Below are 21,705 nucleotides of genomic sequence, written 5' to 3'. Positions count from 1 at the left end.
AAACATTTCTGTTGATTTTGGAGGGGCTAGTAGGCACATGACGCTGCAAATATCTTACAGAGGCACAGCTTTTAGAGGGCAGGTGCTAAGGTGATTTCACAAGGGTGGCTGGATTGCCAATAGGGCAAATGTGTCAGCTCTAGCAATACCTTTTCCATTCTGCCCACACAAGCTGCAGAGCCTCAACAGGCAGGCCCAAAAGCTAGCTCACCAAGCAGGGTGGCACGATTGATGCAGAAGGGAGCGAGACAGCTCAGGTTTGCAAAAGGCCTGAGGGCAGCAGGCACGGCATCAAAGCAGAAAGCATCCCTGGTCCAATATGGAAGGCGGCATTGGCGCGGCCAGACCAAGGCAAGGGGAAGCATAGGTGCTCTGAAATCAAAATCAACCTATTGGATTCAAGCATCACAGGGCATGGTCATGGGGGGCGAGGGGAGGGGGCAGTGGCATAAATTCAGCCTCACCAAGCAGCAAGTCAGCGGTGGCGGGGTCTTGCTTTCAAACTTCCTACTGCCTCCTGTTCAGGAAGAAGGCAATGCATTCTAGGATGCAATCAGGTGATCTTTGAGGTTTCCTTGCATTTTGTTTCTCTGAATGCAACCCTGGCGAACATTTTTTACAGCAGAATAAAAAGCAGAGGGAGACTCCCCTCTCCCTTCTATCCCCCAAATTCCCACTTCTATATGCGAAACCCAAATTTACCATCTGTAGCTTTGTGGTAAAAAAGCGGTAAAAAAGTTGACAAAGTTGCACTCGAGAAAAGTGATGCATAACGTGCTTCCTGGGAGGCAGGAACTTGTAAGTAAACAATGTTTCATAGTTTCCAACAAGGTTCTGGGGGAGGTTTCCATGCTAGCTCTGCAACACCGTTGGCAATTGCTGGTCACATGGGGGACACTTTCTGGGAGCGGGTCTCCACCTAGCCCCGCCCACCCTACATAAAGACACCTATCTTTTGCATCAATTTCCCAGGCATTCCCTATTTCCTTTCTTTTTTGCATACAAACACCATCTATTCTCGTTACTCCGTTCAAGAACAAACAGAAACAGGGCTCCACATACAAGACTCTGTTATTGTTGAAAAAAGGATACTGTGACCTGCAAGCCCCACCATGACAGCACAACATGTAGCGTACAGAGGCGATATGTCGCACCGAGCCACCAGGGCTGATATAGTTCCTATGAAGATGAGACACAACTGACTGTGTAAAGTGGCAGAGAGTGAAGTGTCCCCGGGGTCGGCACATGCAATTCTCATGGGAGAAGGCATCGAGCCGGGCTCCTGAAACCAGAACAGGTTCAGGGAACCAGCAGGACAGCACTTTTGGAGCACACTGGGGGGCCGGGGGTTGGAGGGGGGTTTCCAGTGCGGCTGGGGGTGTTGGTTGCCAGATCTGGAAAAGATCTGGGGCTAAGCTAATGTTGGGACTGTCGGGACTCGGGGCTAGCTAGCATTTTGGTTGTTGCACCTGTGCTTCTATCCAGGGTTACAACCAAAAGACCCAGGGCTACCGCCCCCACAGCCCTCCCTAGCAACGTCTGTTGCTAGCTCAGATGTCAACATCACCTGTTGTCCCTTAAGCTTTCTACACACGCTGACATCTTCACTGAATGTTGAATCCCTTGTATGGTGACATAGGCCTAGTCAACCAAAGCCTGCCATCAGACCGACAAGGGATCCCCCCCCCCTGACACCAATAGGTGAGGGAAGTGGTAGACTGGCCTGTCTCCAATACTGGTAGATGCCTCTTCAAAATCCCCATGAAACCAGTGCTTTTGTCCATCAAAGAGAGCGCTTCAACCCTCTACACCAGGATTGCCCAACTCCAGGTCCTGAGGGCCACAAACCTGACGGGTTTTCTGGACGTCCCTCATTAATATTCATGAGAACCAATTAGCATGCATTTAGAATCATTGGATGCAACAGTATCTCATTAACATTAATGAGGGGCATAGAGAAACAAGTCCAACATGTTTTCGGTCTTCGCGGCCTGGCAGTGTTGGTCCGATTCTCAGAGTGACTAAGAAATAAACAAGGAAACTGCGTGCCCGATCCACCCCATACCCGGCAGATCAAGGCCCTGCTCTACCGTCACCCTACGTCACTAGTGCCTTTCACTTAAACTGACAGAACATTCTGCCCAGACCTGAAACGTGCACCATTTGTGCATGGTTGCATAAACCAGGGCTTCAGCTTTCCCTGTGGGGATAAGGAATTATTCTGCAAACTCTTCCTTTACATAAGAACCTTGATCTGCCGGGTGGCTGGTGGATCGGGCACGCAAGTTCCTCTTTATTTCTTATTCACTCTGAACTTCGGACCAGCACTGCCCGTGCACATGAGGTTCCTGTGGTCTCACTGCCTAAACCAATACTAACTACTTAGTAACCTTTCCAGCCTCCCAACCAGTGCTTCATTTGTGGGGGTGTTTGCCAGGGCTCAGCCCCGGCACTTATTTCTGAGCCCCGGCACTTATTGTCTCACATTGCGCTTGATGATGAAGTTATGATAGCCAGAGCCCCAGTGAGCAGGTGCGAGCTGTAGCTTAAACCCAAATGTGTCGACACTGTGGGGAGCAGCTGTGAGAGGTGGCAGCAAGGGTGGGGAACTGGCCGCCCACAGTGTCACACGCGTGCTAGAAAACATTTCGGCCTTGACCCTATTTTCTTGCAAATGAAGCACAGCTCCCACCCTAACTGCCACCACATCTCGTCACACCGCCCTAACAGGCAAACACTCTGGGCCAAGTCTAACCACTGGCACCACCTGAAAGATAATATGTTGCAACGCAAGCCTTCCTGGGGCCCTGCAAAAACCCACTCTAGACGCCGATGATAGATACCAACGGTCTACCCAACATCACCATAACACTCAACCGGTTCCGCCCAAACTCCCCAGAGCCCTGCCCCCTGCTCCCTGCTTGCTCCCCCCTCTTTGAGCACATAAATGGGCAAGTCTTGCAGGACAGCAGGCCTAAAATACGCAGAATCTCACCCTGCGCACAGAGCCCGCATCCTTCCGTCTGCACTTGTCAACATCCCACCCTCTTTCCTTTTCAGATCCGCCAGTGCGCCAGGGGACCACTCCGGTGGTGATAGTGCGCAGTAGAAATATCCTTTAACATTAACATAACAACACCGCAGCAAAGCAAAGCTCCGCTCTTCTCTCTGCCCCCTATTAGCTCAGCACAGCCAATCCTTCTGCAGGGCCTGGAGCGCCAAGAGACCACGAAAACAGCCTAAACTGTGCTATGTAAGATCCAATAACATAACATAACACAACATAACCTGCCCTGACGTAAAATACCCCCTAGGTCTTATTTTAACCAGCCTATATGTCGGTTCATGCATTATTACGCAATGTCAGGACACAGATTTAACCCCATGTGGTCAGGTGCGATTAGCCCGTGCGAATCCATGCAGGCCAGTGCATGGCATCACATTCTGGCTCTACATTATTTTTCATATATTAAGCGCTCCCGCAGGATCGCTCTTTGCAGACCGCAGATGTTGTTTCAGAAAATGAAAGGCCGACTCAGCCCGTCATCCTCCCAGGTTTAACCCGTTTAGCGTCATTTCATTGGGTGTAATAACAGGTTGAGTATGTCTGTTTTGGTCTCCTGAGCTCACAGAACACTGCACTCATCACTTCACCCTCTGTGCACTCCTGGGGCACGTTCTTTTCTCTCCATAGGCGCTATCTTCCCCATGTGATGCCCCCCGAAGATATCTTGCACTGTGACGCCCCCTTAAGTGTACACAGCATGCTGCCTTTTGAGTCATACCGTGCATGCGACTGCACAAAAAGGGAAACAAGTCAGGGGCATTATTTCACTAACATGTCAGTCGTGACATCATACAACATATGACATCACAGGAAATGACATCACATGGCAGCTGACTCTGACAACATCACAGGAAGAGATGGCATGTGACCTTTGGCCTTGGTGACATCAGAGCAAAGTGGCAGCAAGTGCATGATTAATAAAATAAAAAAAAAGACATTACTTCCCCGACATGTGAGGGGTGCAGTCATGCTGGCAAAACACACCCAGCAGAATCCTCATATGCTGTGGGCACTGGTTTCTTATGCCAGTACTGCCTCATAAGGCCAGTCTTTGCCATTGTATATCTGTTAAAACCTCACAAGCTCCATATGGCCATAATATGCTAAATACTGCTTCACATGACGGACATAGCTTTAATATTTTTTTTAATTACTATTATTAAGTGTATTTGGTTTATTACAAACCTTTCACAATCAGTAAAGCATTTCATTTCGCAAAGAGATCTGTCATAACAAAATCAACATCGAACAAGTACAAAGCAGCGGTCAAAAGTAGAAAAAAACTAGAAAGTCCAGAGTAGGCTAAGCTAAATCTAAAAACCCGTTCACATTCAAGTTGGCTACTTAAAATCAGTTTTGTCTTTCAGAAAAGTAATAAAGATAAAATTGGATTAATGATTCACAATAAAAAAATGAACATCAACACAACACAACGCCTCCTTTTGACCATTCAATTCACGATTTACGATGCGTTTCCTTCATCGATATGGTCTAGCCTTTTAAGGGTGTTTTCTAGAAATTTGACCGTTGCAAAATTTATTTTTGGAGATTGGCAAGCATAAATTATACTCCACCATTTCTCCGCATCTAGGCCACATAAGTCAGTGATATTACTAGTTAGGTACAAATTTCGCAGGTCTCTCAGTTCTGTGCAGAATAACACTAAGTGATTTAATGATTCTTCACTTCTTTTGCACAATCTGCACTTTGTGCATATTTTTTCTTTAGTATATCTTGCCTTTGCTGTTTTGTTTTGCAAGGTATTCAATCTGAAGCGTAATAACAGATCTCTTTGTTTGGGATTTGGAAACTTTCTCAATAGTCTGGTATGATAGTCATCACCCCACAATTGGATTTCAGGAGTGTATGGGTTTTTGACAGAGCTCTTTCCATTTCAGTGTTCAACCAGTCCTCAGCCCAAAGCGCTCTTTTTACAGCTGTTGGATTTTCTGCTAATGTTTGGGTTTTGAGAGCAAATTCTGTCAGAGTTTGTTCATTTTCTCTTTTCCAGTCTTCTACTACTTTTTCTTCGTAGTTATTGAATTTACCAAATATTTCAAATTGGGGAGGCATCAGGTTACTCATTGTTTTTCTATACAACATCAGTTTATTGTAGCGGATGTGTATATATAGTGATGTTAAGCCCAGTTCATGTCGAATTACCGTCATTGGAGTTGCTTTCGGTATCGGTAAGATGTTTTTCCAAAACAGACCTTCTAAAGTGGTCCAAAACGTCTCTGGGATATTCATACAATATGCTAAGCGCCTCCTCATATACTCTAATAGTGCCATTGTATACCATGCAAAGCCTCACGCGTCATTTGATGTCATATGCAAGGGTCAGCCTCAGAACCCCAAGTGCTGTGACTATTCCAAGTCCAATCTCGAGCACCTGAGTACTGTCGTCTTATCCCACACAAAGCCTGAAATGGTAGGTCAATAATTCAGCTTGGTTGTTTTTTTTTTATAGTGAAACCTTCATGATCAAAAGCACATTGCGTTTAATAAAGCAGGCATGAGAAGCATCGAACCACATTTGAAATCACGAAAACCATAAAAGAAATATTTATCAAATCCAGTTGGGTAAAGCAAGTACTGATTTATTGTGATGTGATGCAGGAGGATCCCAGTACTTAAGCGTAAGCACTTAATTCCACGAGCTATACCCAATCCTGTCCACATGTTGCATTAAAAGGAAACATCCCACACGTACAACCGAACACAGAAAGAAGTGTTGTGTGCAGTTTACAATGTAGTGGCAGACATAAGAGACAAACCATGACACTTAAGCAGCGACCAAGTAGAGATGCTACACACACACACACACAAAACACATATACACTCACATAGAAAATGTATGCAGAAGTGCAGATCCCTGCACGAGAATCCTTCTGGAGATGGCTTGGCAGTGCCACGGTGGACACTGTTTAGTTTCCCTATGGAAACGGACAAGGTGTACACTCCTTCAGGAACTGCCTGTGGCGGTGGCTCCGCCTGCATGTGCGATTTGAAAAGATGAATGGGACCAAACACACATAAAGTGCTGAAAACAAAGTGATTTATTTCAGGCTGACAGTGCTTTTTTTCACCGAGCAATAAATCAGTCTTTGGCATCTAAGGGAGATTTGGCATTTTCGACAGCTCGAGAGGATAGCTCAGGGGCAACACGCTCGCCTTGGAAGCAAGACCGCACGGAGCAACACAAGTTCCATCCCGGGTCTGTGCTTAGAAACCTCTGGGCAGAGGCGCAGGCAGGGTAGGGCCTGAGGGGCAAGGCCCACCCAAAATCTGTAAAAGCCCACTCAGCAGCGCTGTGTGGGCATTTCCTGATATTTGTGTCAGTGCAGTGGGCCCGGTGTCCGGACATTTCATCGACAACAATTGGTCGACGTAATTTTGTCGAAAACCAAATGGTCGATTTTTTTTTTAAATTTATATATTTATTTTTAAGGTTGTAGTTTAGGGAAAAAAGGGGGTGGGGGACCCCCCCCCAAAAAAAGGGTAAAAATAAAAAATTTAAAACATTCGACCATTTGGTTTTCGACAAAATTGGTTCGACCATTTGTCCAGTCGACCAATTTTTTTCGATGAAATGTCTGGTAACCGTGGGCCCAACTACATTAGCATCAGGCCCCATTTGCTAGACAATCCTGGCTATGCCTCTGCCTCTGGGTGTAAGTCCGTTATGAATAACCAATGATAAGGGTGAGATCCATCAAGCCAGGGGTTATGTTCTGTAATATCCATAACGAATCAACGATCGCTACTATGCCTGCACTTGTGTAACTGAGTTCTTGCAAGTAACAGCGCCTCAATGCCCTTGGGCTGCTTGCGTGCTATATAAATATGAATAAATAAATAAATAAATAAATGAATACGTAAGAGATTTCGAAGGGTAGCTGATGATACCCTGAGTTCCACAAAATGACATCCACAAAAAAGTTGAACAGCGATTGCCAGGTTTTACACCCTTGCCCCAGCTATTGTTGGAGGAAACAATGTAACAGCAGTTTTAATTGTCTGCACATGTTTTTATTGTACAAACTCAGGCCCCGATTCATGGAATTATTTCTGTGTAAAGTGGGGAGTTGCGTGCCATTCTGCCGGCAAATCCCTGTTTGACGAATGGGGATTTGCGTTTAGAATGGCACGCAAACAATTCCGTGAATCGGGGCCTCAGCGTGATCTCAGTGAAAGCGAATATCTTGGCCACTACAAGAAGCATTACAGTCTTTTCTACAAATATGAAGACACGGAGGAGGGGGGACCGGGCCGCAGGTGCAAGAAAGGGTATCCACAATGCAATAGATTAAGCTGCATATTATCCGCATGGCTGCAGATGTCTTAAGAACGAGCTGCAACAACCCCTGTTCCTGCTACTTGCAAAAAGAGGCAGCCCAAAAGTCTCCTGGAACTATTCTTCACTCACTGTAGGTAGCGCAGGCCGAACTGAAGACTCATCTCCACCAGAGGACAGGGGCAGTGATGCATGATGAAGTGCACCCTTCCAAAACAGTTCCAAAATAAAATCTCTAGTTTCAAGCAAAAGTATTTATACCAAGTGTAAAAATGCATTCATTAGAAACCAGGCAGAAGTGGTCACTAGGAGTAAAATCAACTCGCGCAGCACTGGGTCATTAGGTATATGGTTTAAGTTTTGGTAAATTGAATTAGCAGCAACTTCACGGGAGGGAGAGGTGTTGCCCACACCTCTTGTATTAACATGAAAGGGATAGACCCCGTAATTCTTGTGCTCATAATAAGGTACACAACGTTTTTAAAGTTTTCATGTAAAGAATTTCATCTGTAAATAAGGTAGGTCAGCCAGCACGTGTTTCGACCCTTAAGGGTCTTCCTCAAGGCTAAATGAATTCTTGGCTGCCCATGGTTGGGTTTATGGCTTGCCGGTGGAACAATCCCGTTAGCAATGGCAGAGCCTGATTTCTTGGCTCCATTGGGTAATTGAAGACTGGCCTCAAGTATTGAGGGCTTAGTAATCCTGGCCCCAGTGGGCTTACTGTGCCTTTCGGCTCCTTTCCTCTTCGGCTGGTCTCTGGATATTGATTGCATTAATTAGAAACCACACAAAAACTGTGGATTCGTAAATTGCAGAAAATATCTAAAACAAAACATTCCTGACCATTTCCTATTCAAAGTCTACTTAATGGCGGCATCGTTGTTTTCAAAGGGAGTCCGTACAAGTTCAAGGGAGGATATGAAAAATTGCTGAGATTTTATTTAGGATTGGAAACAGGGGACAGGCTGGGGTGGCAGTGGCCTTCCTAAAAATTTACAATGGGACTTAGAAGTAACTCTGCAGTCCAGAGCAGCTTCGTGGGAGCTGGTCAGGTGCATTGTCCAACTTTGACTGTTCTACCCCCAATGGGCCTAAGGCTAATCTTACATGAAAATTGCAGCTAATGCCCCAAAAGGTCAGAGCAGGAGAAAGTGCATCAGAAGTCAGAAGACGGCACGCAACCACTGGCTGCAAAGAGCCGGTTACCACTGGGTGGGTCCAAGCGGGCTGCTTTCCTGGAGCATGGACCTTTTGCACAGGTGCTGGTTACAGATTGGCTGGCTGGAAGTCCACACTGAGGACCTTATGTGAGGATGTGGGAGCAGGCACTTTTGGTGGTTAAGGAGGAGAGGAGGTAAGGTCTAAGTCATCACAGTACTAAGTATAGCGGTTTGTGGGTGTTTGATTGTGCGAGAATTGATGGCAGCAAACTGTTTGAAAAAAACAAATAGACCGCATGCGATAAATTCTGAAATGATCAAACACCACCCCCCCCCCGCGCCCTTTCCCTACTTACCTGATCGCTCGCCGCCTGGTCCACTTCAGCCCTGCGGCATCAGATCTGGGACAGATCTAATGCAGGTCGGATCTGACGCTGCAGGATCCCTTTTACTTTTTTTTTCAGTTCCCCCTCCTCCAATATTGAGGAAGCGGGGGTCACCCCTGCAACCTTCCAAGGCTAATCCATACTGATAATAGGAAGCGGGGAGCACCTCCGCAACCCCCGCTCTGCATGTTCGGCATGTATTAGCCAAATTGCTGGTTTTTATTTGGTCGAATGGTACAGGCCAAATTTGGTCAAACGTGCCATTCGGCCAAATAAAAAAGAACACATATACTAATACCAGTATAGCACTGTCAAGACCAGTAGCACACTGCCCTACAGGGAAGATCACCCACAATGTTTCATATTGCTGCATGCAACGCACATTATTAAGATAGTATTTTCGCTTGCATGGTGCAATATGGGGCCACTTTGGGAAAACCATCAAGGGCCTCATGTGGTTCCCAGTCCATTCCTGGTCACAATAAGCCCCTCATTTAGATGTGGGCTCCAGATGTTAGCGTTTCATGTGCAACACCTGTCCTGTGTCAATGCGGCTCATGCAGATGTCCAGGTCTTGCTCTCCTTTGGGCACAGCGCTTCAAGGCCTCAACGCTCAGCTTCAAGGAGCTCTTTTGTTACAGAGATGTCTTCGATTTTCCTTAACATCCGAACACCCCCTTTCATCTTGATGAAATGGGCATACAGCTCCCAGGCTTTGCTCGCACGGCTTCAGGGCACTTCATCAAACACCAGGACAAGTACCCTTCCATCTGCAAACAACAAAGCAGAAGTATTTCACTGGCCCCTGTGACGCCCTGAGGCATAACCTCAGACCAACAAAGACCAAACAAGCTCTGCTACTTGCCAGGACCAGAAGTGGTTCTCCAGAGTAGTGGCACGCTTCCTGGCATTGTATAGACATGTTAACACTTGTGAATGGCACATCCTGAGCCCTTTTGCCCTCTCCCCATCCATTCCTACAGGGTCCTGCTCAGTGCCTGATGGCACCTGTAACCTCAGGTCTAAATTCCTGTTTTACTGGAATGCCGATGATACGATGCTTGCGTGATGCCTTATTCCCATTCAAGGGCTCCCTGTTGGTCATACCAGATCCCAGAGGAATTTGACAAAGACATGCCCAGTCTTTCTCGGGAGGATGGTGTCTGAATAGGTGATGGGCAGTGCTTTAAATGGAAAAAAAGAAGTGCAGGTACTCTCCAAATTACAAAGCCGGACATTGAGCACAGTGCTTTCGGCGCCGGCCATCTCGACGCGGCACCTTGTGCACAGGCCCCTCATTTGCACGCTGTTGTTTGCAGGAAACGCCCAGTGAGATTAAATTATGTGTCATGGGACACGCACCTTGGTAAAGCAGTGTATCTGAGATCCTTTCACACACACTTCCAGTTTGTAGTTATATGCATTGTGTCAAGACAGTTTGAATATCTGTATTAAATGAGACTTTCTTTTGTTGCGTATCAAACTAGCGGATATCATAGCTGTACACTTAGCTTGAGAAGGGGAGTTTTATTATTGCTCGCTTTCATTGCCTAATAAGAATGTTGGTAACTGGAGCTGAAGGAGAGGTTTAAGTCGAAAACGTCCCGTCACAACCCCAATTACTTAAACATTTAGATATTAGAGGAGGCACTGCTGATAACAAAGAAACATCTCAAAAAAAGTAATTTGCCAGGCTTTCCAAATCAATTGCTGCCCCATCAAGTAACAGGTGAAGCCCACTCAGGGAAATAGTGTTCCGCTCCTACTGTGCTGAGAGCGCAGTAGCTGCATAGTTGTCTCTCCTGTAGTCCTGCAGGGGGACATCATGGGCACTGCGGGTGGTGGGGAGAGGAGAAGGGAGAGGGTGCTGCTTTCCCCAGCAAAGGCTGCAGAAGCTTAGTCCTTTAAGTTGCGATAAGGTGCAAAGACAAGCTTTCATTTTCACCTTGCAACATAGTCGAGTACCGACACTCTCTTTCAGGGGTTCAGAAGTGCAGGTACTCAAATGCTCAAAAATAGGAAGTGCAGGTGCTGAGGGCCGGGTAGGACCGGCCCATTTAAAGCACTGGCGATGGCGGAACCCTGACACTCACCTTAGAGAAGTTAAGTCCCAAGGCAATCTGGACTAATGCACATCCTGTGACACCCTGACCCCAGATATATAACTAGAAACCCATAGGGCTGTGAGTAGAGGTGGGAAAGCCTGGCGAGGCCCGAGCTCTAACAGGGGCTCCAGGCCAACCCTCGTTTCGGGCTGGTACCCCCGGATGCCACAGGCCCCACCATGGCTGCTCAGTGTCCAGGAAAGGAGAAGACAAAATATATATATAAAGCAGCAGTGCTGCGTGCAGGTATGCCCACACATTACCCACAGAGTCATGACTTCCTGTCCCGCCCCAGACAGCACGACTGGCTGGGGGCAGAACAGGGAGTCACCCTGCAGCAGCTACCACCTACGACTGAGGTAGGCCATTTCCCCCCCACTCCCTGCCAAATCTTTATTTTCATGGCCAATTCGTTCCATTTTGCCAGCAGCATACCAGCAAAATGGAAAGAAGTGCCCAAATATGAAAAAAAAAATCTGTCTCTGATGGCAGCTCGGGTGTCAAGGCGGCACCAGGGCAGCATTTATTTTGTTCCTTTTTCTGGGGGAGCCAGGGATTTCATGGGTTCAGCCCGCGGTCGGCTCCTAGAGCCAGGCCTGACCCCCAGGCTCAGCCCTGGCTCGACCCTACCCATGAAGTCCCTAGTGCCCCCAGCTCTAGCTGTGAGAAAGAAAGGATCCCCATTATCCTGCGTAAGGTGGCATACAAACACAAGACAGATGGAGGATACAATGTCAGCTCCGGGAAACCTAGTACTTTAAGTGGCAAGCAAAGTTAAAGGGGAGCGTCTCGTACAGGGCGCGTGGCCTAAAGGGGGCGTTTCCTAATCAGTGGCAGGTGGCTTAGGAAAGGGCCTCCTCTTGCCTCTCCTTTTGTTCCCCGCCAGGCATCCATTCGGCATGAGCATCACCCTCTCACCCTGGCTGTGAGGGTGATGATCCCTGCACCACTTAGTTAAAGGGATACCTGGTGGGGATCGACACCACAATTAAGTAAGAAAACTAAAAAGCGGGTACAAGCCGAGGCCTTTTTTACTAAAGTCACTAGCTCTTGCTTATGCACAAGAGCTTCAGGCTTTTGAGAAAAAAAGGGTTTGTACTGATAATTGGGAACAGTAGAACTGCAGGACCACAGCATTTTAAGTGAGATTGATTCGTGGCCTGTTGCGTGTGGATGTGGTCTGCTGAGGACCGTGCCCCACTGTCCCTGGTTGATAATTCGAAGTTTGATCATTTGAAGTTTGGTCGACCTAGTACATTCGCGCTAGTCACTACAAGATGCCAGGAGCGAACTTCTCTCTAATAAAGCTCCCGAAATCTGGAATTCTGATTGTAACCACTGTGATTGTCCGAGACAATCTGTACGAGTAACTATCAGGCTCTACCTCCACCCTTAACTGTGGAGGTAAGGGTGGAGGTAGCGTTACCCACCAGATGTTACTACAGGGGCCTCCCGCTCCTGACTTTGAGACGCTTTCAGGAGTCTTGCCACGTTCCTCCTGCCTTGAAAATGACATATAAGGTCAACAAAATGTGTTGGCAAAATCCTAAGAAACACCTGTGAATAGTCAGAATTCCAGATTTTGTGAGCTTTAGTAAAGAGAATTGCTCTCCTTGCACCTTGTATTGTCTAGCGCGAATGTGGCTGGTCGAACACCACATTTTGAAAAAAAAGGGCTTGTGGCTTCTAGTGGCCTGATCGGCTGGGGCTATCAGCAGGGCCATCTTAAGCAGTTTCGGGGCCCTGGGCACTGACATCTTTGGGCCCCCCCTCCACCAAACCAAAGGAATGAAGGGATCAAGAATACTGGTCGTGCCCCCCACCTGCCACGCTCACAACCTATAGGTTGATATGCTGTCTCGCAGCATAATAAGCACGTTTACTCCCTTTAAGTCCCCTTGCCCACTTCATTCTTGCTCTAATAAGAATGATAAACAAGTAGCATTTGATGACCAACATTAGCAGTCTACAAAGGGGTTTCTGTTCTAGTGCATACAGGATAATTTTTATCAATAACATCCAGGAAGGTAGATGTAGTATTAATGCAGGACCGTATGTAAAAGGTACATGTAACCCAAAGTTACCTTTGGGCAGAGAACTCACATTAGCTGCCTCCCAGAATGCAAAGCTGCTCATGCATGGATAGAGGAGACCAATTGGAAGGAAGGAGAATGCTACACATACCGAGGCATGGATAGTGGAGCCAGATTAGAAGCTACCAGGAAGCTGTCTTCTGTGATTAGAAGTGGGATATGGTTTTCAAATAGTGTTGCCATTAGATATCAAATGAACAAATGCCTGTAGTGTGTGATATAAATATGCTCACTATTAACACAGTGAAACCATGAATAAGGCTTTTATGAAGTTCATACCATGAGAAGTAAATCACTCGGAAGGGCTGACAATTTTGAAAGGTTTAGGGACTGGCAATATTGAGAGGTTAGGCAATAAAAGATTAAAAGAGATGCCCAGGATTAAGGAGTGAAGGGGTGAAGCTGGGATGTGTTCCAACTGTGCAATGTCTGCATTTGAACACTTTCTTTTCCAGTTCTTGCCATGAACTAAAATGGATCTAATTTTATTTTATTTTTAAAAAGGTACTTGGAAAGTACACAAATCACATTACCAAACATGATCATTTTGAAACAAAATATTATAGAAGGGTGTTATGCAAAATGGGAATGATTCTATTCATTCTCTCCATCATCAAGGGAAGTATATAAGAACCAGCATACCAATCAATGTGATTTAACACATTTAATCTGGGTTTGTCTTTTGTATTTTAAAGCTTTAAATACTTTCAAAACAATGGCTTGTGACATTTTCATTTATAAACGTGCATAAAAACCTTTGACCTTTTACCAAAAAGCAAACCGATTTTTGTGTCAAACAATCAGACCTTAAAACATGCTTGCATGAGGCCTGCAACTTATGGTCCGCTCTCTTCTGTCTACCAACTCTTTCACCCAAATGGCCTACATAAGAAGAAAGATCAAGTAATGGGCTAAACGATACCAGCAGCATGCAAGAAGGCAAACCTCACAGAACACAGCACAGTATTGTAAGATATATTAGATGATTTGACCAGGATCACTGTATCATCTGTTGGCAAATCCAGGATACAAATTTGAAGGCTGTCTTTCCACAGTCTTGAATTTAGATACTTATTCACCTCTTGGACTAACAGTTTAAGCCATTGGTGGAGGCAATTGCATAGGTTTTACAACACCCCATGTGATCAAACCAATTTCTAGACCTTCACCATACGGATGATATGTTAGTTTTTATAGCAACCCTTATCTGGTGCAGGTACATTGCTGATAATAGCAGATGTTGTTCTGCAAAACCAAGTACATATGCAGGCAGGTTTATAAACTTCAGACATAGGAAAAACTCAGCCAGCCTTGCTGGAACTTGATATTCTAACTTTGCATATGAACACATATCTCCGCAATGGGTGCTTTACACACTGAGCTAACTTCTGAACCATTATGCCACTCAATTTATCAATATGCATTTTACCATTCCCTATTGCACATGATCAACATAATTCCCACAGGAAGGAAAGAATGCTACAGAGTTGTGCCATAAGGAACACACAAACTATGTATACCACAGTGAACACAGAAAGCAATACATGATGAATTGATTAAGGCAGAATGCACTTGTAAAACAGAAAGGCAATGGCTTTAGAGCCTCAGCAGACCCCATCAAAAATCCAGATGCTATTTAAGACTGGTGAACAATGGAATCTTACTTCTTCAAATCAGCTAGCCTTCTGGGGCCCCCTCCAAGGTGGGGGCCCTGGGCAAGTGCCCCTTTTGCCCTCCCATAAAAACGTCTCTGGCCCCCATTCGCAGAGGATAAGTTGCGCCGCGACCCGATTTCGGAATTTCGAAATCGGGTCCCTGCAAAAAAAGGGGGAAAAAAATGGTCCGTAGGCAAACCCCGGACAGGCTTTATAAACTAAAAAAACTCCTGGGACCCCGGGGCGTCGGGTGATTTCCCCGGACTGTCCCGGGAAAACCCAAACGTCTGGTCACCCTACCCATCTCAACTCTTTTTGGGCACTCTCCGGCCCACTTAAACCCCTGGGGAAACCACTTGGGTGAGCACCCACAGCGCTCATTAACTGTAAACAATAAATCACCGAAAATCAGTGATATAAGTTTACCAAAAAAGTAGTGGAACAGTCATTCTGGTGGGGGGAGGGAGGACAGAGTAGGAAAGAAGGGAGCGACGTGCAACACATTTTTCAAGGGTTGCAGTCATGCTGGTTGACAGCCAGTTGAGTTGAAACAGATGTCAGTTTAGCTGTAACTGAGATCCAGTGGTAAAATGGAGCAGTGTGTTTTAAGTTCACAAAGAACAGTTCTGGAATGGTGAAAATGGTTGCAAAAAGTAGCAGAGCTGTTACCAGCAAAAACAAAATGTAGTGGAACACCGCACCCGACAGTTCCCGCTCACTTCGACCACTGCGGAAGATCCAATTATCAAGCTTAAGAAAACCCACCAAAAATGAAAGTTCAAGAACGAAGAAATGGACTCGTAGAGATGGAAGGCTGTCAAACAATTAACACGAAAATACCGGCGCAAGGTAGGATCTAACCTGCCTGAAACTTCAAGGGTACTTTTGAAGTTGTTTGAGGAGGCTTCATACTGACTCTACACAGGAGGCAATTAGCATCCTAACCCGAGTCATCCAGAATTATTTGTGACATCCTTCTTGGATCAGGAATGTGTCTATTCTTGATAAAGTATTAGTATACAATTTAGGTAAGAATTGGATCTTTTGATTGAGCGACTCCATAGGTGAGACTTTACACCCATATGAGAATAAGAAACAACAATAGGATTCAATTACCCCTTGATCATGCCTGATTATTAGTAAGGTATTTGTTCCTTCCGATCTTACCATATGGCAGCAAGAGGACAATGCCTGCATTCTAGAGACCCACTGAAGACTATCATTCTGTAAAGCTATTTCCTCCCAAGACCGCAGGAGGCAGCACGTGTGACCTCTGGGGGCTTCACACGACCATCATTGATCTAACATCAAGGTCTGTAAAGCTATTACCCCCCCTTCCCCCCAGAGAGCAGGAGGCAACACGTGTGCCCTCCTGGGGCTACACACGACCATCATTGGTCCAATGTCAAGGTCTGTAAAGCTATTACCTCCCGAGAGAGCAGGGGGCAACACGTGTGCCCTTTGGGAGCTTGACACGACCATCATTGGTCCAATGTCAAGGTCTGTAAAGCTATGACCTCCCGAGAGAGCAGGGGGCAACACGTGTGCACTCTGGGAGCTTGACACGACCATCATTGGTCCAATATCAAGGTCTGTCAAGCTATTACCTCCCGAGAGAACAGGGGGCAACACGTGTGCCCTCTGGGAGCTTGACACGACCATCATTGGCCCAATGTTAAGGCCTGTAAACTATGACCTCCCGAGAGAGCAGGGGGCAAAACGTGTGCCCTCTGGGAGCTTGACACGACCATCATTGGTCCAATGTCAAGGTCTGTAAAGCTATGACCTCCCGAGAGAGCAGGGGGCAACACGTGTGCCGTCTGGGGGCTTGACACGACCATTATTGGTCCAATTTCACGCAACCAGCCTCATAGTCGCATTGTTGCGGGAGTTATTATCTCACTTCGGAGACCAAAGGGCAGCACAGATCTGGGGCACCTTCCTTGGCAGTGCATTGGCAGGCTTTTTCCAGACAGCCCAAAATCACACAACTCACAGAGGCTGGAAAAGGTTTTCTCTCTTTTGTTATGACTGGGGCCTGTAACCATGTGCTCTCCAGATGTGCTGGACTTCAGCTCCCATGATCCCTCACCATTGGCTATGCTGACCCTGGCAGGTGGGAGCTGTATTCTAAAGCCTTTGGAAAACCAAAGGCTGCTGACCAATGACATATAACTTTACTTTTGTGGTACATTTGAACAAATAAAGTTAGTAATCCTTTGTTTTCTCAAATGAGCTACTGGTTCTTCAATTTGGATGTCAGTAGTCCATGCTGCCAAGGTAATCTTTATAAGCACACTTACAGTACGTTATAGGTGGCAATCCACATGGCTGGCTGCTCTCCTGCGGGCATACACATGGCAGATCTACAAACGGTCCCTCTAATCCCTTAGCATGTCCATAAAGTTGCAATGAGCCAGCACAGTCCTGAATGGTATCTGCATACGTAGCCCTTTTTGTATGTAAGGTTTGCTTGTCACATTGTAGCATGCCAGTGTTTAATCCAGAAATGTTATATGACTTCAAACAGAAAGATTTTGGGCATAGAACAGGGAGCGGCCCACTCCCTTAGCGGAATTCAAAAAGGGGTACAGTCATGCAGACTCTGGACAATGAATTTCTCACTAGATAGGGGGGTGTAAAGCACCCAAAACCCATAGATAAACTTGAAGAATACCTGCCAGCAGGTCATGGAACATGGAAACCATCGCTTCACACAAGACTCTACCGCCAGCTAGACTTTAAAACCTGCCTTCAATTGAAGGACTCTATACAATAGGGCCAGACCTATTTGGCTGAGAGGCATACTCAAACCCATAGTAAAGCATTAACAATTGAATTTATCATAATAGTACATGATACATTTTGAGTATGAACTTGACTACAGTTGCAATAGGGCACATTGTTTTTGGTGTTGTTCAAACTCATAGTAAGGCACATGAAGTCCCCAAGCTACCTCATTGAGAGGCCTGTGATCCATCAGAAATAAGGACATGTGCAGACTTGAACTCCACCAGCGCCGGAAGGAAAGAACCAGAAGACAGGCCTTTTCTTTCAATGCCCCAAGACTCTGGAGCCACCTCCCCCGTCAACATAAGACTCGCCCCATCGCTTCCAAACTTCAAGAAAGAGCTCAGGACCTACCTCTTGAAGGAATCGCTCCTCCCTAACACCTAGGTCTGCACACCTTCCAATCCCCACCCTACCTCAGACTCTGTGATCTGCTCCCCACTGGTTCCTCCCATGGTTGCTGTTAGATCCATTGCTGCCAATTGCCTGCCCCCCACGGTTGTTAGCTTCCTGCTCCCCTTTTCTCTGATTCCCCCACAGTGTTCTTACCCTATGATTGCAAAGCACCCTGTTGCTCCCCAAAGCTGGGTACGTGCTTAATAAATACCATAATAATAATAATAATAATCATAATAATAATCATAATAACAATAGTAATAATAATAACCTCAAGTTTCAGTCCTTATTTGTCTTTAAACCTAACTTTCCTGACAGCGAGAATAGCAAAAGAGTATGCTCTGGTGTGTTAGTGCAGCGGCAATTAGGTTAGTTCATTAAATAGATGGGAAACTATCTTGAGGCCAGTTTGTAGTCCCTCCTCCTCCCAAGAGTGCACAAGTGTGACTATTTGGTCTAAACTAGAGACTATGGTTTGAGAAAGCAATACTATAAGAACCGGGGCAAGAATGTGTTCTGTCCAGGACAAAGTGATATTTTACTGCCCCTGACAGAAACAGTGCCTCTTTCTTCTTGTTGGGTGAATACGGCACCTTGTATAGAGGTGCACACAGGACGGTTTGCTATTGCTGGACCATAAACCCTGTCATCAAACTGAAGGTTCAACTCATCCACACCAACAGTTCTGACTGCATGGACTAGATTACCCTTTTTTGGAGATGTGTGCCATCACAGTCATCAGTCCACCAACCCCAAAATGTTACTCATCTGCACCAGCAGCCATGACTAAATGGACTAGACACCCCCTTTGCCTGGCAATAAGCACCCCCACAGTCAACAGCTGAACAAACCCAATTCCTTTGCAGCAACAGAGCTGACTACATGGAAAGGAATTGCCCCCACATCCCCGCTTTATCTGGTCTACTGTGCACTGCATGGCCGGTGTCAGAATTTAGGCCACCCCAGGTAAATGTTATGACCTTGTATTCTTCTTCTGGACCCACCCTTGGAGGTCAGAAAGGGAAGCAATCTGGATAGTCCTGTGAATGCCTTAACGGTTTCAAAAGGGACACGTGAAATACCTGATGTAATTTGTAATTGTGGGGAAGAATCAATCTCATGGCTAGAGGACCTATGACCATATATATGATGAAGGATTCTATATACCTTGGTTTTAGTTTTTGTGGACAGGATTGGATATGGATGTGTTTTGTTGAGAGCCAAACAGAATCTCCTGGTCTGTAGGGGGGATTCAGAATAAGAATCTTGTCCTCATGTTTCTTGGCTTCATGTTGGGCATCTAGGAAATGTTGGCGTGCTTTATATATTCCTTCCTGGAGGCGGATGGTCATGTCCTGAACTGCTGGCATGGATGAGATGTAGGAAGTACTGAGGGGTAAGGAAACTGGATGATAACCATAAGTAAACTGGAATGGTGTGTTCTGCATGGAATCATGATGGGCATCATTATAGTCATAGGTAGGTTTGTGTTGGATTCCTACACAGTTGGCGCTTGTCTGATTGACTGGCATATATCCACAGGAGTGTATACAGGTACCGTGCCATTTAGATGAACCACCGCTACTGATAATAATCACCTGGGGCTACCTGCCTTCTTATATTCAATTCAGAAGAGACACCTTACCTCTAGCCTTGATAAAGACCTTGAGATGGTCAAAACAGGTGTCGGCATCCATGGTGATAAATAAAGATCCAAATGGTATCAAGCTTACACACATGGACTATACCCTTTATGACGAATAGTGAACAATGGAAGCACATATACGATTGTGTACAAGCGCCAACTGTGTAGGAATCCAACACAAACCTACCTAATCTTGATTTTGGGCATGAGCACATGGTCCCTATGGTGTCTACAACTAGCTGCATGTACAATCAAACCAAATATTTAATGAGGAGTCAGGCACAGTAACCGAATGTTCTTGGTGCTCTCACCACTTTTTGAATTCATTATAGGCATATTCGGCCAAGAACAATGACTTCCATTTACTATGATGTTCGATGGAATAGCATTGGAGGTACTGCCCTATAGTCTGATTTACTCTCTCTGTCTGACCATCACTCTGAGGATGGTATGCTGTAGAATAGGTGGTGAATACCCCTAGAGATTTGGTAATACATTTCCAGAATGTTGAGATAAACTGAGAACCCCTATCAGTGACAATAGTCTGAGGAAGACCATGGAGTCTATATATGTCATGTATGAACCCCTCTGCTAATTGCAGGGCTGTAGGTGCTTGAGGAAAAACTATAAAGTGTCCCAGTTTTGTCAACAAATGTATCACTGTCCAGATCATGGTACATTGAATAGCATTGCCACTGAGTTTTAGGGATTGGTAGAGGGTGCAACAGCCCCAGGGGTGGTTGATGAGGTGTTTTATATCTAGCACAAACACTGCATCCTTGTAAGTAGTCTTGGACATGCTTTTTCATGGCTTGCTATCAGGCCACTCATTCCAACATTTTAAGGGTTTTATATATTCCGAAATGTCCCACACTAGGGATGTCATGTCCCCATCTGAGTGCCAACAATTGGTATGTTTTAAAGAGTAGCCATCACGCATTTCCCCTATAACATAGTCCATGCTGGTTTTGGTGGGAGGAATGAGCGGTCAGAAACTCATGTATCATGTTAGGTGTATAAGCCTTCCTGAGTTTTATTCCGACAGCGGAAGTGGACTGGAGAGGGACATGACTATCCTTTCGAGACCAATGACAGAGAGATCCGAGCTATGGTCTTCTGCTTTGTTATACCAGTGGTCTTTTTCTCTTAGTCAATGAGTGGGTTGTGATACATCAACCAAGGGCTCCCCAAGATGAGTTGGTAATTAGGGGCAGCTATCTCATCAAACTGACACTCTCCTTTCGATGGGTACCACAGCTAATAGTCATTTCTCTGGCATGTTGAATTATGAGCCTAGATGTGAATGGTGATCTGTCCACAGAAAAGCGATGTCCATGGTAATATTAATTCCTGAACTCTGAGCAAAATGAATGTCCACAAAATTCCCTGTAGCCCCACTATCTAGGAGAGCTGTGGCTCTGGACTAGCAATTGGGGGTGGTGAATAGATCCACAATGATGAAGAAATGAGGAGCTTGAGAGAGGACTGTTGCACATGATCCTAGAGAATCAGAAGAATTCTTGTTAATTAAATCTCTCCCTGGCATTAATGAGTGGAGCTGTTTCCCACTTACTGGATCCTCTTCTCCTACACTCGTATACAGTGTGTCCCAACTACCCACAATTGTAACATAAGTTGAGTCATTGTCGATGGTTCCTTTCTTCAGCAGAGATTGGCCCCCAGATGTTCCCTAATTACAGAGGTTCCCCATTACCCAGAGGAGGCGGATTCTCCTCCGGGTCCAGATTTGTCGGGTATTTTCAATATTCAGTGGACCGTCTCTCACCTCTTTTTTTCCCCATCCTTTGGTCCAGCCTGACCACCAAGGAAATAATGTCAGACAACTGCTCTTGGGGGAAATCAATTGACTAAGGACATCTTTAAGCTCTTCCTTGAGACCCCTTTGGAAAACGGTAAGTTGTACTTCCTCAGACCACATAGTCTCGGCAGCCAAATTCCTGAATTGAGCTATTTATGTGAGGAGGTCCTTGTTACCCTGTTGGATCTCTATGAAATTATTCTAGAGTGCTTGGTGGCATATTGCCTGTAAAACATTTCTGGAAAAACCATGAAGAAGACACCATAGTCTTGAAGGATTGGGGCATTGGCAT

At 45.8% G+C, this 21,705-nt stretch overlaps 1 protein-coding gene across 1 annotated transcript in view; it reads left to right on the top strand.

Annotated features, from left to right (window-relative positions):
* Positions 1 to 21,705, top strand: part of IGFBP4 (insulin like growth factor binding protein 4) — a 330,734-nt gene that overhangs the window by 26,081 nt on the left and 282,948 nt on the right. The gene's annotated exons all lie outside the window — the stretch shown is intronic.

The sequence above is a fragment of the Ambystoma mexicanum genome, chromosome 13, assembly GCF_040938575.1.
Source record: "Ambystoma mexicanum isolate Mex_15411 chromosome 13, UKY_AmexF1_1, whole genome shotgun sequence".
Lineage (NCBI taxonomy): Eukaryota > Metazoa > Chordata > Amphibia > Caudata > Ambystomatidae > Ambystoma > Ambystoma mexicanum.
The sequence above is the reverse complement of the archived record's forward strand: the minus strand, read 5'-3'. Positions and strand labels throughout refer to the sequence as shown.